The sequence below is a fragment of the Equus caballus genome, chromosome 17, assembly GCF_041296265.1.
Source record: "Equus caballus isolate H_3958 breed thoroughbred chromosome 17, TB-T2T, whole genome shotgun sequence".
NCBI lineage: Eukaryota > Metazoa > Chordata > Mammalia > Perissodactyla > Equidae > Equus > Equus caballus.
In genome coordinates this window covers 88707540-88724016 of record NC_091700.1, presented here as the reverse complement: position 1 = coordinate 88724016, position 16477 = coordinate 88707540, and the positions used below count along the sequence as shown (strand labels likewise).

The window sequence follows — 16477 nt, the reverse complement described above, 5'->3', positions numbered from 1 at the left end:
TCTAAGTTCATTATTGGAGTATAGAAAAGCAACTGATTTTTGTAAGTTGACTCTGTACCCTGCAACTTTACTGTAGTTGTTAATTATTTCTATTAGTTTTCCAATGGATTTTTTTGGATTTTCTATATATAAGATCATGTTGTCTGCAAACAGCGAGAGTTTCTCTTCTTCACTCCCTATTTGGATTCCTTTTATTCCTTTCTCTTGCCTAATTGCTCTGGCCAAAACCTCCAGTAGTATGTTGAATAAGAGTGGTGATAGTGGGCATCCTTATCTCATTCCTGTTCTCAGAGGGATGGTGCCCAGTTTTTCCCCATTGAGTATGATGTTGGCTGTGGGTTTGTCATATATGGCCTTTATTATGTTGAGGTAATTTCCTTCTATCCCCATTTTGTTCAGAGTTTTTGTCATAAATGGCTGTTGGATCTTGTGAAATGCTTTCTCTGCATCTATTGAGATGATCATGTGTTTTTTTCCCGTGAATTTGTTGATGTGGTGTATCACGTTGATTGATTTGTGGATATTGAACCATCCCTGTGTCCCTGGTATGAATCCACTTGATCTTGATGTATGATCCTTTTGACGTATTGCTGAATTCGGGTTGCCAAAATTTTGTTCAGAATTTTTGCCTCTATGTTCATCAGTGATATTGGCCTATAGTTCTCCTTTTTTGTGCTGTCCTTGTCAGGCTTTGGTATCAGAGTAATGTTGACCTCGTAGAATGTGTTAGGAAGTGTTCCATCCTCCATAATTTTTTGGAATAGCTTGAGAAGGATAGGTATTAAATCCTCTCTGAAAGTTTGGTAGAATTCCCCAGGAAAGCTGTCTGGTCCTGGGGTTTTATTCTTTGGGATGTTTTTGATTGCTGTTTCAATTTCTTTCCTTGTGATTGGTCTGTTTAGATTGTCTGTTTCTTCTTGACTCAGCTTTGGGAGGTTGTAAAAGTCTAAGAAATTATCCGTTTCCTCTAGATTATCCATTTTGTTGGCATGTAGTTTTTCGTAGTATTCTCTTATAATCCATTGTATTTCTGTGGAGTCTGTTGTTATTTCTCCTCTTTCATTTCTTTTTTTTTTTTTTTTATTAATGTTATGATAGATTACAACCTTGTGAGATTTCAGTCTCTTTCATTTCTGATTTTGTTTATTTGAGCTTTCTCTCTTTTTTTCTTTGTGAGTCTGGCTAGGGGTTTGTCAATTTTATTTGTCTTCTCAGAGAACCAGCTTTTTGTTTCATTGATCCTTTCTACTGCCTTTTTTGTTTCAATAGCATTTATTTCTGCTCTGATTTTTATTATTTCTCTCCTTCTGCTGACTTTGGGCTTTGTTTGTTCTTCTTTTTCTAATGCAGTTAGGTGTAATTTGAGATTGCTTATTTAGGATTTTTCTTGTTTGTTAAGGTGTTGCCTGTATTGTGATGAATTTCCCTCTTAATACAGCTTTTGCTGTATCTCGTATGAGTTGGTATGGCATGTTATCATTTTCATTTGTCTCCAGATATTTTTTGATTTCTTGTTTAATTTCTTCAGTGATCCATTGCATGTTCAATAGCGTGTTGTTTAGTCTCCACATCTTTGTCCCTTTCTCAACTTTTTTCTTGTAATTAATTTCTAGCTTTATAGCATTATGATCAGAGAAGATGCTTGTTATTTCAATATTTTAAAATTTATAGAGGCTTGCCTTGTTTCCCAACATATGATCTATCCTTGAGAATGTTCCGTGTGCACTTGAGAAGAATGTGTATTCTGCTGTTTTTGGATGGAGTGTTCTATATATGTCTATTAAGTCCAACTGTTTTAGCTTTTCGTTTAATTCCACTGTTTCCTTGTTGGTTTTCTGTCTGGATGATCTGTCCAATGATGTGAGTGGGATGTTGAGGTCCCATACTATTATTGTGTTATTTTTAATGTCTTCTTTTAGGTTTGTTAATAGTTACTTTATGAACTTTGGTGCTCCTGTGTTGGGTGCATAGATAATTATAAGCATTATTTCTTCTTGATAGAGTGTCCCTTTGATCATTATATATTGACCCTCTTTGTCTCTCTTTACCTGCCTTATCTTGAAGTCTACTTTGTCTGATATAAGTATTGCGACACCTGCTTTCTTTTGTTTGCCGTTAGCTTGGAGTATCATCTTCCACCCCTTCACTCTGAGCCTGTGTTTGTCATTGGAGCTGAGATGTGTTTCCTGGAGACAACAAATTGTTGGATCTTGTTCTTTAATCCATCTTGCCACTCTGTGTCTTTTTATTGGAGAGTTCAATCTGTTTACGTTAAGGGTGATTATTGATGTATGAGGGCTTAATGTTGTCATCATATCACTCGTTTTCCAGTTTTCCTGCGTTTCCTTTGTTTCTTGTCCTGTGTGTTTTGGTCTACGCATTGAATTATGCAGTTTTTTATGCTGTGTTTCTTTGTTTTTTTTGTACTTAGGAGACTTTTGCCGTAATTTAGGCAAGAGGTAATGAAGAGGGCATGAAGTAAAGAGGTTGTGTGTAAGAAGTATTTTGGGATAAAGTTGGTGGGTATTTGAACCTGATTAGATTAGGATATTTATTTATTCAATAAATATTTACCTATAATCCTCCCTCCTCCCACACCAGGGTGAGCTTGATGTTTCCTGGCCATATGAGATTGAGAAGCTGGCGATATTAAATATAGCCTTAGGTTTCAGCTGTGCAAGTCTCGGAAGGTGGTGATGCAGAAATCTGAGAACTCCCACCCCGGTTACGCAGGCCTTGAGGGGAGTGTAAATTTATCTGGTTTCCTGCTTTCAGATAAACCGTCTCAGACAGATGAGAATCTCATCTCCCGTTATAAACCACCACCAGAGAAAGGGATTAGAAGTGAGCTCTTAGGGGCCTTCATTTTTTAGAGAATGTTTATGGTAGAGCAGACAGCTTTTAAAACCATCTATCTAGTCATCTTTAAAATAGTCATAATCAGTGTGAGCTTAACCATGAGGCCCCAACCAGTTGCCTTCTCCACCACTGTGTCTTCAAGGCTGGCATTCTGACTTCATATTTCATTTTTCCCGTTTTAAGGGAAAAATTAAAGAAGCTTTAAAAATGGTAGGTTCATAAACAGTTATTTAGAGACAAGATAAATAATTAAGTAATTTATTTTGTGATGTTTTTTGTACACATTTCTATGGTTTTACTTGTTTTAGATAAGAGTAAATGTGACCGTTTTCTAGAACAGGGAACCCAGTTCATTTTTGGATGTGAACTTCTATTTATTTATTTATTTTATTGCAGTAACATTGGTTTATAACATTATTTAAATTTCAGGTGTACATCAATGTATTTTGATTTCTGTGTAGATTACATAAAAATATGGAATGCTTCACGAATTTATGTGTCATCCTTGTGCAGGGGCCATGCTAATCTCTGTGTTGTCCCGATTTCAGTATATGCGCTGCCGAAGCAAGCACTAGATGTGAACTTCTTTAACATTTCCAAATACAAGCTAAGTCACTGCATGGATTGATAAATTATAGATGGAAACGTGTTCTCAGTTTTCCTCCTCTTGGATTTCTTTGCTTCATACGACTATAGGTCTTTCCTCTCTGAAACTCTATCTTCTTTTGATATCAAATACTGTCATTATTATCTGTTATTAATAAATATGGTAATAATGATAACTAATAATGACAACTAATAATGATAACTATTTTTTATGTCTTCCTCCATCTTTTACTGTTTTCCTATTCAGCTTCCTACTGTAGCCATTCTCTGGAAGAATAAGTACCTGATGTTTTCCCTCTTCCACCTTCCAGAGAGTTTAGCTGCTACTTCTATTTCACCGACTCATCCACATGTCTTTATTTCCAGCCTTGCCCATTGACATTTGTGAGAGTCAGGAGAAAGCTAGTTGTTAAAGGGAGATGATGAGAGAAAAGGGAGGAGGATAAATGAGAATTTACCCCAATAGAAGAAGATCTGTAGGTCTTGGTGAAAGCCTTCAGGATAGAGAAGCACAGTAGGAAGTGGAGACTTGAAAATGCTGAAGCTCCATTTGCTGTAAGGTAGTGCTACTCAACGTGAAATCCACAGTCAGGGTTTGTCCATGGTCTGTTTATAACTGACCTGTGATGAGAGACATGTAGAAATTGAGAGTAAGTGTTTAGAAACCTTTAACAGTTTGACAGGGCAGCTGTAAGTCTGTTGAATCTAATAAAAATTTGGGACTTATGTTTTGTATGTCTTTGTTTTTAATTTTATTTATTAGTTATTATTATACTATTATTTTGTATTTTATAAAAGTATTGGTCTCCAGTGGACTAGGGGAGGAAGAGGACTTTCACCACAAGTAGTTTGGGAAGCGCTGTTGCAGGTTTGTGGAGACGATAATTGGGGATGTTTTATTCAAAGTGGTTGGTTTGGGCAGCAGGAATGAGGAGCGCGCAGACTGGGAGCAGGTGGGTGCGTATCTTATGTTAGCACCTGAGGAAAGGGCAGCCGTAGTGAGATGGAGTCTTGTGACTTGAGGGAGTTGCAGGGTGGGGGACAGTGTTTAGACATGTGGCACCCACACACCAGTGAGGCCCAGGCCCAGCGTTTGGTAGGAATGAGTATATTGCCTTGCTGGTGGGGCCTTGTAGGTGGGGAGGGGTTCCCCGCAGTCCGAGCAGGGGCTCTTGAACTGTCACCAGTACTGCCATTTTTGGCTCACTAGATGTGAATAGGGTATCACATCTGTGTGTGCCCTAAGCTTGCTCTTCATCCTTTGTTTGACCTTGTTCTTTCCTACTTTGACTCTGCCTGGACATTTTGCGCAAACCTTAATGTTGATTCTTCTCTTTTGTTTCCTGAACATTTCTCTAAAACTCTTCTAACATGAAGAATGATTCCTTCTATTGATAGTATTCCTGGATCCCTTGTATTCCAAGCCATATACCTTTCCCTAGGCCTTTTCCTAGTTCTGTAACTTGTCTGACAGTGGCTGGGTTTTCTTTTTGTGAAAGGTGGTGTCATGATGGATGCCTGGCAAATATTAACACCAGTGGAGCAGATTTTGGGATCCTGGGCTGGCAGCTTCATAATTCTTTCTGTCTTTTCCACCAAAGCCACAGGATATTAAACCACTGAACTGGCACAGTCCTTGGCTGCCTGCCAGTGGAATATTTGGGGAAATAATGGACTAGCTTTTGTTTCTCTTGCCTTCTGTGTAGCCTTGGGGTGGATTCTGAGGGGATGTTTTCCCTCGCAGGACTAACCCATTTGGTATTGAGAAAGCAGGAAAGCGAGTTTTCCTGTTACGAGCAGTGACAAAAAGCAAGCAGCGGATGGAGATATCCTGTTGGAGAAGGCTTGGGGAGTCAACGCGGACACATGCGCCTCATTCTTTCCGTGTCTCTAAGGAATATGAGGAGATGGGAAGGAAATCAGTCACTCTGCAGGCCAAGTCAAATGGTTTTCCTTTTATTTATAGTGCCTAATAAGAAGGTTATAAGTGTATGCTTTGTGATTGAAAAACTTGTCAGACACAGAGATGTATAGCACATTACAAATTAGGAAAAGAAACAGTTTTTTGTTTCCCATGAGGTCATTTGAAGTTTGCCTGGGAAGGGGCAACGAACTGTAAAACTAAATGCAAACTCTATCCAAGTTTTATTTATTTTTAAGTTTAAAAATCACTTAAAAATGGCAAATTCTTGCTGAATTAAATTTATAAGAAGATGGCTTGTCATATCCTCTTACAGGTCCGTTTCTTGGTACTTTTAAAAAAAGAACTAACTTTTTCCTCTCTTATTATAAGAACAATGCATATTTATTGTAGGAAAATTAGAAAACACATACAGGCAACTGAACAGTACAGGAATGGGCTAGAAAGACATGGAAATGGAAAATTACAGCAGTGTGGTGAAGAAGGGAAAACCGGGGTCTTCTGGGAGCAGTGGGGGTGGGGACAGGGTCAGGGAAGAGCTCCCTGGGACCTCTAGGGAGGCTGTCTTCCTGCTTGCCACACCTTTAGTTGTGACTTTATACCCTTTGAGGCTGGCGTCCCCACTCTGCCACGGGTCTAGACCTGACCATTCCAAGTTTATTTGGAACTGGAAAACTGTGTAATGACAAGTTGAAAGGCCAGTTAACTCACTGCATTTCCCATGTTGTCAGGGAGAAGGAGTGCTAGGCAAGGAGAGTCTGAAGAAAGACAGATTTATATCAATGAGTGAGTGAGTGTTGTGTGTATATGAGAGAATCTTTGAGAACGTTGTCTGTAAGGGAGATAAAGAAAATAGAAGATGCAGAAGAGTAAAATAATTTTTGGGGGCGGGTAGGAAATGTATAATGGCTTCTGCCATCCTTCATTGTCTTCTTGACCTTCCCATTCCCTTCACGTCTTGTCATATTGACAAATACTTAGGTGTTCTGTGGAATGAGGAAGCTTCATTCCACTGTTTATCTCAGTAAACATTTATAGAGCAGCTGTTAGCAGGTCATACTTTCAGTCAATTCCAGTTTATAAAGGTAGTGAGAGAAATAGTTATAAGGCATGGGATTAAATTGTCGTGGGATTTTTTATCTATGAGAACATTTACCATCAAATCCACTAGCCGTTTCATTATAGGTAATGAAGGATTGACATGTAAAATGGAAAGTGTAGAGGCTTGGACTGGATAATCGGTTGATTTTGGTAACTTGTTTAACAAGTACTCATCAAGTACTGTTACATACCAGCCACAGGGCCAGAACCTGGGATAGAACTGTGAATTGGACAAATACAGTGCTTGACCTCACAGACCTTGCAGTCTCATCAGGAACATAAATAGGTAATCAGAGTTCCAACATGGTGGGATAGGAGCTTCAAAAAAGAGACATGTGGGGTTTCCTGTGATAACGTGGGAGAGGTACCTGTTCTAGACTAGAGAGAGTAACATAGGCTGAGACCTGAAGGAAAAGAAGAAAGGAGCCAGATAAAGGGAGGTATTCTATTGTAGCCATAGGGAACAACATGTGCAAAGGCCTAGAGGAAAGCAAAAGCCTAGAATTATCCAGGAACTAAAAGCTGGTCAATATCATGAGAGCCTGTAGTCCCAGATGGAAGTGATGAGACATAGCTCTTAAGAGGTAAGCTGGGGCCCAACATGAAGGACCTTCTAGGGCATGTTAAGAAGTGTGATCTTAGGAGTTCAGCAAAGATGCAGGACATAAGAAGATGCAGGACATAAGATTAATATAAAAAATCAGTTATAGGCCTAGTGGTTAAGGTTGGTGTGCTCTGCATCAGCAGGTTGGTTTCAGTTCCCGGGCATGGATCTACACCATTTGTCAGCAGCCATACTGTGGTGGCGATCCACATACAAATACAGGAAGGTTAGCACAGATGTTAGCTCAGGCTGAATCTTCCTCAAGCAAAAAGAGGAAGATTGGCAACAGATGGTAGCTCAGGATGAATCTTCCTTAGCAAAAATAAATAAATAAATAAAACACAAAATAGTAATTAAAAAAATCACTTGTATTTCTCTACACTAATAATGAGCAAACTGAAAATGAAATTAAGAAAACAATTCTATTTACAAAAGCATCAAAAAGAATAAAATACTTAGGACTAAATTTAACAAACAAAGTACAAGATTTGTCTACCAAAACATTATTAAAAGAAATTAAAGAATACTAAATAAATGGAAAGACATCCAATGTTCATGGATTGGAAAACTTAATATTCCTGAAATGGCAGTGGTCCTCAAATCTACCTACAGATTAAATACAATTTCTATCAAAATCTTAGCTGCCTTTTTCCACATATTGATGAGCTGATCCTAAAATTAATATGGAAATGCAAGGAATCCAGAACAGTGAAAACAATCTTCAAAAAAGAACAAAGTTGGAGGATTTATATTTCCTGATTTCAAAACTTACTACAGAGCTACAGTAATCAAAATAGTGTGATATTGGCATAAAGATAGACACATGTATCAATGGACTAGAATTCAGAGTCCAGAAATAAGTCCATTTTCGACAAGAATGCCAAGACCATTCAGTGGAGATAGAATAGTCTTTTCAATAAATAGTGCTGGGACAACCAGGAATCCATATGCAAAAGACTAAAGTTGGATCCTTATGTCACTCCATATGTAAAAACTAACTCAAAATTGATGATCATAGACCTAAATGTAAGACCTAAAGCTATAAAACTCTTTGAAAAAGAGTATAGATGTAAATCTTTATGACTTTGGGTTAGGCAATGGTTTCTTAGATGTGACACCAAAAGCACAAGCAACACAAGAAAAAATGGATAAGTTGGATGTTATCAAAATGAAGACTTTTGTGTTTCAAAGGACACTATAAAGAAAGCGTGCAGATAACCCACAGAATGAGAGAAAAGATTTGCAATCATATATCTGATAAGAGACTTGCATCCAGAATATATAAAGAACTCTTACAACTCATTAATAAAAAGACAACTCAGTTAAAAAATGAGCAAAGAATCTAAACATTTCTTTAAGGAAAATATACAAATGGATCTGCTCAACGTTAGTCATCAGGGAAATGTAATTCAAAAACACGATGAGATACCACTTCATACCCACCAGGATGGCTAAAACATAAAGAAAGGCAATAACCCTTGTCTGTTGTTGTCATGTTGGTGAGGCTGTGAAGAGATTTGAGCCTTCATATATTGCTGGTGGGAATATAAAATGTTGTGCAGCCACTTTGGAAAACAGTTTGTCAGTTCCTCAAAAACCTGAATATAGGGTTATTCTATGACCCAGCCATTCCACTCAGAGGTATGTGTTTAAGGGAACTGAGAATGTGTGTCCACACAAAAACTTGTACATGGATATATTAGGATTCTTTAGAGAAATAGAACCAATAGGGTATGTATATATAGGAAGAGGTTTATTATAAGGAATTGGCTCATGCAATTATGGAGGCTGAGAAGTTCCACAGTCTGCCATCTACAGGCTGGAGACCCAGGAAAGCCAGTGGTATAATTCAATCCAAGTTTGAAGGGCTGAGAACCAGGGGAGCCAATGGTGTAGATTCTGCTCTGGAACTGAAGGCCTGAGAACCAGGAGCACTGAGGACAGAGGAAGATTGATGTCCCAGCTAGAGTAATCAGGCTGGGAGTGCCAATTCTTCTTCCTCTGTTTGTCCTATTCAGGCCTTGAAGTATTGGATGATGCACCGCCCCCCGGCCCCTTCCCCCCAGCCATGTTGGGGAGGGCAAACTGCTACTAAGTCCACTGAGACAAATGCTAATTTCATCCAGAAACACCCTCACAGACACGCACAGAAATAATATAGCCAAATATCTGGGCGCCTTGCGATATCCAGTCAAGTTGACACACAAAATTAACCATCACAATGGATGTTCATAGTAGCATTATGGATAACAGTCAGAAAGTAGAGAACCTGAATGTCCATAATTGGTGAACGGATAAATGAAATGTGGTATATCCATACAGTGGAATGTTGTTTAGCCATAAAAAAAGAGTACTGATACATCCCATAACATGGATGAACCTTGAAAACATGCTAAGTAGAAGAAGCCAGACATAAAGTCCACATATTATTTGATTCCATTTCTTTGAAATGTCCAGAATAGACAAATCCACAGAGACAGAAAGTAGATTAGGGATTTCCAGGGACTGGGGAGAGGGGACATGGATGTTGACTGCTAATGGGTACGAGATTTCTTTTAGGAGTCAGGAAAATTAGATTGTTATGATGGTTGCACAAACTGTGGATATACTAAGTCACTGAATTGTACACTTCAAATGGGTGAATTTTGTGGTAAGTGAATTACATTTCAATAAAACATTAAAAAAAAAGTGTGAACTTTATCCTGAGGTTGGTTGGGAGCCCCTGAAGAATTTTAAGCAGAGTGGTGACATGGTTGGATTTGTGTTTTTAGAAGATCATTCTGGTTGCAGTGGGAGAACGGTTCAGAAGGGGCAAGACTGGAGGCAGAGATCCCATTAAAAAAAAGCTGTTAGAGTTACACATGTGAGAGATGGGTGGTTTAAACTAGGGAAATGGCAGTGGGAATGATAGGAATTAGACAGTTCAAAATTCAAAACTCAACAGGGTTTGGTGATTGATTAGATGTGGGAGGGGAGGAGGAAGCAGAGACAATGCCTGTATGCCCAGCTTAAGCCATGGGTGTAGAAGGGAGCAGGTTAGGGAAGAAAGGTGACCTCACCATGCCTACAGCTGGACCCACCGAGATGTCCCTAGACCACACAGAGGTGTCAAGTAGATAGTTGATACAGAGCTTAGGAATCCAGAACCTCAGAGGACTTGTTACAAATGCAAATTCTTGGGCTTCACTCCAGGCATATTGAGTCAGAATCTCTGATCTGATGGATTTACCTAAAATTTGAGGCCCACTGTGGATGTGCCTTGAAACCATAGGAGTGGATGTGATTTCCTATGGAGAGGGTATGGAGGAGAGAAATGGCTCCATCACCATTTACAGGCCCACTAATGGAAGAGGAGACCTTCGGGGTCTGGGCCCCAAGACTAGAGAGAAAAAGAGGCCTCCAGGACGCTGGGGTGTTGAGGAAGCAAGGGAAGAGTGTTTCAGAGTAAGGAAGTGTCCCCGGGTGTCATAAGCTTCTGAGAGGTCAGGTAAGGTAAGCAAGGCAAAGTGTGTGTTGGATTTACCAACAAAATGGTGACTTTGGTTAAGGGCCATGGATGGTGCAGACATGTCCCCAGAGCAGGACTGGTATAGGACTGCCACACATAGCCCATGGGTCCTCCAAGGGGTGGAGCCCTTGAAGTGGATGGACAGCGCCATCTAACATGCTTTCCTTAGCTCTGCCCCATTCCATGGTGTGGCCTCATTGGAGCATAGTTGCTTGCTGGGTGAGTGTTTGACCAGGGTGTACTGGGGGAACCCTTGGTAGGTGGCTCAGGCCTGGGGCACATAGAGCTGGGTGGGGGAGGGGAGAGGCATTGTTAGGGCAGAGAGTCCCAGGACCCCTGACACAAGCAGGTGTCCCATCTGGTTCTTCATTTGGCCTAGCAGAGCCTAGTGCTCTGCTCCTCCGGCATTGTGTGTCAAGATGTCAAATACTGCTATGCTATGGGTCTGAATCACTGAGGTGGCGGTTTTCGAAGTTGGGACATTTCATATTTTTCTTGGTTTGTTGGTCGTGTACAGTTTTGAGAGAGCTATTGTACAAATATTTGGAAGTAACAGCCACCCCCTCACCCCAATTTTGGCGCATTCTTTTGGCTTTTGAAATATTTTCTAATAAAAGTTATGCAATTCTCTTAGGATTGTAAATCTAGGTCTCATCAGTTTTCAGCATAACGGAATTATGGTGTATTATCAGTATAAGAAAAATCAATGTGAACGACAGTATCTTCAAACTCAGTTAAATGCCTGTCAATTAGTTTACTGTCTAAGAGAGTCTGCTGGTTTTTCAGTCTGTTGTAAGCCAGTGTGGAACTCCAGGTCTGCTTATCTGTGTTTTTGAAACCACTTTTCTTTAAGGAGGGGATAGTTATTGTTTCAAAGAGCTTTGAAGCTGTTCTACTTATAAATTTATAATTTGTACTTTTAACCTTTGTAAGTTGCAGTTACTTTCTGTTTATTAAAGTTAGCACATTAGTGTTACGGAGACATTTAGGTGTTCAAGTAGATACTGTTCTTTTATTTGGAGGGAATTATGCAACAGCAAGATGTGAAGTCCCTTAAACCCAAAATTGACCCTGAGTCAGTGGCTTGGTAGACTAATCAGAGGTGAAATGAAAGCCTGGTCAGCTGGGACCTCCCCTACCTGAGTGCAGGGTAATTGTTTAAAAATTGGAATTTAAGTATATCTTTTCTTTTTTTTTTTTTCTGTTCCATGATTATCTATTTGGTGCTGCAAGATTTCTGGCCCAATGTGTCAACTCCTAATATTTTGAGACCACTTCTTTGGTATGTATGCTAGGAATTCTGTATATTAATTTGGACTCTTGGTTGCAAGTGACAGAAACTCAGTCCAAGTAATTTAAGTAAAAAAGGGGAATGTCTTATAAGGATGCAGGGTGTCTCCCAGAGCCCAAGGGCAAGGATGCAGCTCGGTGTATCTAGGGTTTTCCCAGCCTTCAAGACTCTCTCCCTTATCTCTGCTGCTCTCCTTAAGTTTTTGGGTCCTTTTCTCTACCTGGAGATCCTCTTTGCTTCCAGTCTATGTGGTGGGAAATGGCTCTGAGAGTCCAGCTACTGGCAAGAGACTGGTCCTTCTCTGGGGCCCAGATCTAATCCCCAGGGAGGGGATCTGGATTGAGTCTGATGTCCACCCTTAGAACCCACTACTGTGGTGGAAGCTGTAGGGTCATTGAAGGAATGTGGCTTTGGGGAGCCCCATTGCTGTACAGATGGCTCTGAATGGCCACTACCTTTCGTCAGAGCAAGGGACTGCTGCTCGGACCCAGACAGACCCAGCCTGGGTGGCCTTTCAGCCTGTTCTGCTGGCATGAGTGACCCCGCTGCCATGGAGCGGGGCAGGGAAACAGGGGCATCCCAGAAAAGGTGTGTTATAGGGAGAGGGAGCTGCTGGGTGGCCACCCAGTTGTCTTCATGCCATGAAATTTATTTTAACTTAGAAAAACAGAATTGGGGAGGGAAGTTTCCCCCAAACATAAATCCCTTCAGAAATGACTTTTGGATTGCTGGTTTCTTTGTTCTGGATGATTAGGAGCTGGTTTTACTCACCATGAAGCTGGGGCCACGCCTAGATGAATCATTATAGATGTAACATCTCTTTTTCCTCCCCAGAGTTAATAATGTACAAAATAATACTAGTTATCATTTATAAAGATATTAATATATCTTTATAGTACTTTGAATATTTAGTATTTAAATCTCACTTAACAGATGATGTTTTCTGTTAAGCTTTGTTGTTTTAAAAGAGGAGCTTAAAAACAACTTAATCAGAACCATTTAATGTGCCAAAACAATGTCAAAAGAGAAAGTAATTGGATGCCCAGGGAAGCTGAATTGCTTATTATTAGTGTGTGTGGCAAAACAGATCTCAGATTGCATTTTCAGAAGTAATTTTTACACATATATTCTAAAAATGACCCCGAAGTATATTTGGTGCTCTTCTTATCTGAAAAGAAAAATATTTCCAGGGAGACACTGGGTTCACTGAACTGGAAGACCTTCTGGAATTTAAATTTGACATCTTCAAAGCATTTGGTGTGGGATACAGTAACCAGACTAGGTTCTGTTTCATTCAGCTACAAAGGCACTTTTGTTATTAAAATTCCATGTCCCTGTGATGCTGGTACAGCTGATATTTGGTTCTGATGGTGCTTTTGGAAAGCTTGGCTTATTTCGGAAAAAGCCCAGATGCCTTGGGCTAGGAATTTACAATAGGCCTCAGATCCTGGGTCTAGTCACTGCAGACTTCTAGGATCTGTTATGAGCTGTCTTCCCTGTGTCTGCTATCTGTCTTCATTTAAGGTGGAAAGAGGCTGTACAGGCTTACTAGGCAGTCCTGTTAGAAGCTTGGAGAAAAGACTGTGTATAGGAGTCATTATTGTAATTAATTATAAAGTTTATGTGCCATATAATTGCATATAGTTGTTCATCAAAACCCAAATCCAAATTCCTTGTGTCTCTTTTCCTGCTCTGCCCTGTGTTTTTGACTGAGCACAGTTGACCGAGTGCTTGCCAAGCTGCCCTTTTCTTCTAATCCTTCTCGTTGATTTCTCGATACACAGAAGCCCAGTTAGCTTTCTTGTACCAAGTGCAATGTTGTCCTGCAGTCACCGTTTTCCACTCACTAGAGCATCCCCAGCCCAAACAAACATCTTATCTCTTAGTCCTACAGAATTTCCCTCTTTCCTTTTGGATTCCTCACAGGGAGTGTCCTTTTCTTGCTTCTACATGGGGACACAGATTTGGTCTTTGAAAATATCTAGAAAGCTCCTTTAATATTGTTCTTCAATGGAAGGAACCCTCCTCCACACAGAGATCATATTAAATACTTTTTTTCCTATTCTGTTTTTTGGAATTTTTATTGAATTTCAGACTTATACGAAAAAGACGAAACTAGTACAAGTCCTGCTGTACTCTTTCCGGATACCCCCATTGTTTACATTAGGGCAGGTTATTACTGATCATCTTCCTAAAAGCACATGGTAAAAGGATGAACCAGATAGGACTTCTTCTCTGCTCTGAACCTCCATGACTTTCTGTACTTTTAGGCCTTTTTTTTAACTTTGTCTTGTATTTATCTTATATCAAGCATTATTTAATGTTGTAGTCTTTGAAATTCGCAGTGCAGAGCTAGCAAGAACCTTGATAAGTCATTGAATGCAAATATGATTTTTCTTAAGTTCAGTTTCTCCCACTTATTCTTTCAATAAGCCATTTCTCATATTTCTTCTGTGTGCCAGGCTGTAGAAATAAGTGAAGAGACTGTGGGGAGAGGAGTGGATCGTGGTGCTTTTTCCCCCTTGCTCTGTGTGGCCGGGGGTCAGGAAGAGGGAGATTAGGGACCTAGAAGTGGATAAATGGTACAGCCAGCTAGCTGTGCAACTGGGTTATAGCCGCCAGGTAGCCAGAGAGCACTGTCCCTTACTCCTCCGGCCGTTTTTTTCTTTTAAACAGCTTTCTTGAGATGTAATTCACATACCATACAATTTACCCATTTAAAGTGTACAATTCAATGGTTTTTGATATATTATTAATTTTTTTATTGTGGTAAAATATATGTAACATAAAATCTATTTTAACCATTTTTTATTTTAAAAAATTGTGGTCAATTATACAAAACATAAAATTTACTATTTTAGCCTTTTTTTTTTTTGAGGAAGACTAGCCCTGAGTTAGCATCTGTGCCCATCTTCCTCTACTTTATATGTGGGACGCCTACCACAGCATGGCTTGCCAAGCAGTCCCATGTCCGCAGCTGGGATCCGAACTGGCGAACCCCAGGCCGCCGAAACGGAATGTATGGACTTAACTGTTGTGCCACCGGGCCGGCCCCCTATTTTAGCCATTTTTAAGTGTACATCTCAGTAGCATTAAGGGGCATTAAGCACAACATTCACACTGTTGTGCTGCCATCACCACCAACCATCCGTAGAGCTCTTTCATCTTGTAAAACTGAACCTCTGTACCCATTAAACAATATCTCCCTGGCAACCACTGTTCTACTTTCTGTCTGTATGAATTTGACTATTGTAGTTACCTCATAGGAGTGGAATCATACAGTATTTGTCTTTTGTGACAGTCTTGTTTCATTCAGCATCATGTCCTCAAAGTTCATCTATGTTGTAGCGTGTATCAGAATTTTATTCTTTTTTATGGCTGAATAATATTCCATTGTAAGTATATACCACATTTTTTTTAACCATTTGTCTGTCAGCGGACACTTGGGTTGCTCCACCGTTATGCTATTATGAATAGTGCTGCAATGACTATTGGTGTACAAATATCTATTCGAGTCCTGGCTTTCAATTCCTTTGGGTATATTCCTAGGTGTGGAATTGGTCCACCTCTAACTCTTGACACATCCTCTTTGTAAGGAAAACAGAATCAGTTAGGCTGCTGAACCTGAAGTAGTGGGGTAGTGGTCCATTCATTCATTCATTCATTCATATGTTTTATTAAAGAAATTTTCAAGGCAGAAGCTTTCTGTGTGAAAAAATGGATGAGAACCTTTTTCTCCCTACTTCATTAGTAGATACTAATAGCAGATCGTGACTGTGATTTAGTTTCTTGATCTGTAAAATGGATGGATGAAAATCTCTCTACTGAGTTGGGAAGATAAATGGAGAAGGCATCATGTAATTCTGAGGTACTGCTGAGGGATATTGTCTCTGTGGGATGTTGATTTTAAAAGTGGCTCATAGTAAAGGCAAGCTCAGATGAAAGGTGGTTTGATCTTTTCCTCCTCCCTTCTTCAGGCTCATGCCTTAACTTCAAGATGGTGGTGTCTGTGATTGCACTTGTTCTATGAGTGATACTGGTTTAAAAATCTTCAGTGGAGGAGAAAGAACATAAGTAGCAAAGGTAAAAAAGAGGAGCAGGTTTTATCAAACCATGCTGCTTTATGCCTGGAGCAAAACAATGGCAATGAGAGAAATTTGATGTTATTCCGTGCCTGTGCCTTCTCTCTTACTTGCCCTCAAACCCTGTTCAACAAACCAATAAACAAAAAAAGCCCAGTTTTTAGGTTTGTCACAGTTAGGAACTTAACTGTGTAGTTTCCCCAGTTATTTTGTAAAACCTGCTTCCTCATGATTGCTATTATTTCTGCTCTTGTGAGCTCAGTGTCTGTGTCTGTCAGGGTGTACTCAGAGTCTGGGTTAAACTGTCTTGGTCTAGAGCTCTAGGTAATAGTGAACCCTGTGGGCCCACCTTCTCTCAAATTTTCAGCTAGGCCAGAAGTTAACCCACCTTAAGGGCCTCAGAGAATGGAGAGCAACATTTCGATGTTATAATTACTCTAGATCCGTGGCTTCTTTTTTCTAGGTGAGAGCACTTATATTTGTAATTTTGCCGCCATAGGGGTTT

The 16477-nt window shown here is 39.8% G+C and overlaps 1 protein-coding gene and 1 non-coding gene across 7 annotated transcripts in view; one reads left to right on the top strand and one right to left on the bottom strand.

Annotated features, from left to right (window-relative positions):
* The window catches only part of DOCK9 (dedicator of cytokinesis 9), a 269635-nt gene that overhangs the window by 16940 nt on the left and 236218 nt on the right, over positions 1 to 16477 (top strand). The gene's annotated exons all lie outside the window — the stretch shown is intronic.
* Positions 3328 to 3431, bottom strand: LOC111768732 (U6 spliceosomal RNA). The gene has a single exon (XR_002801201.1). It is a non-coding gene; the product is annotated as a U6 spliceosomal RNA (small nuclear RNA).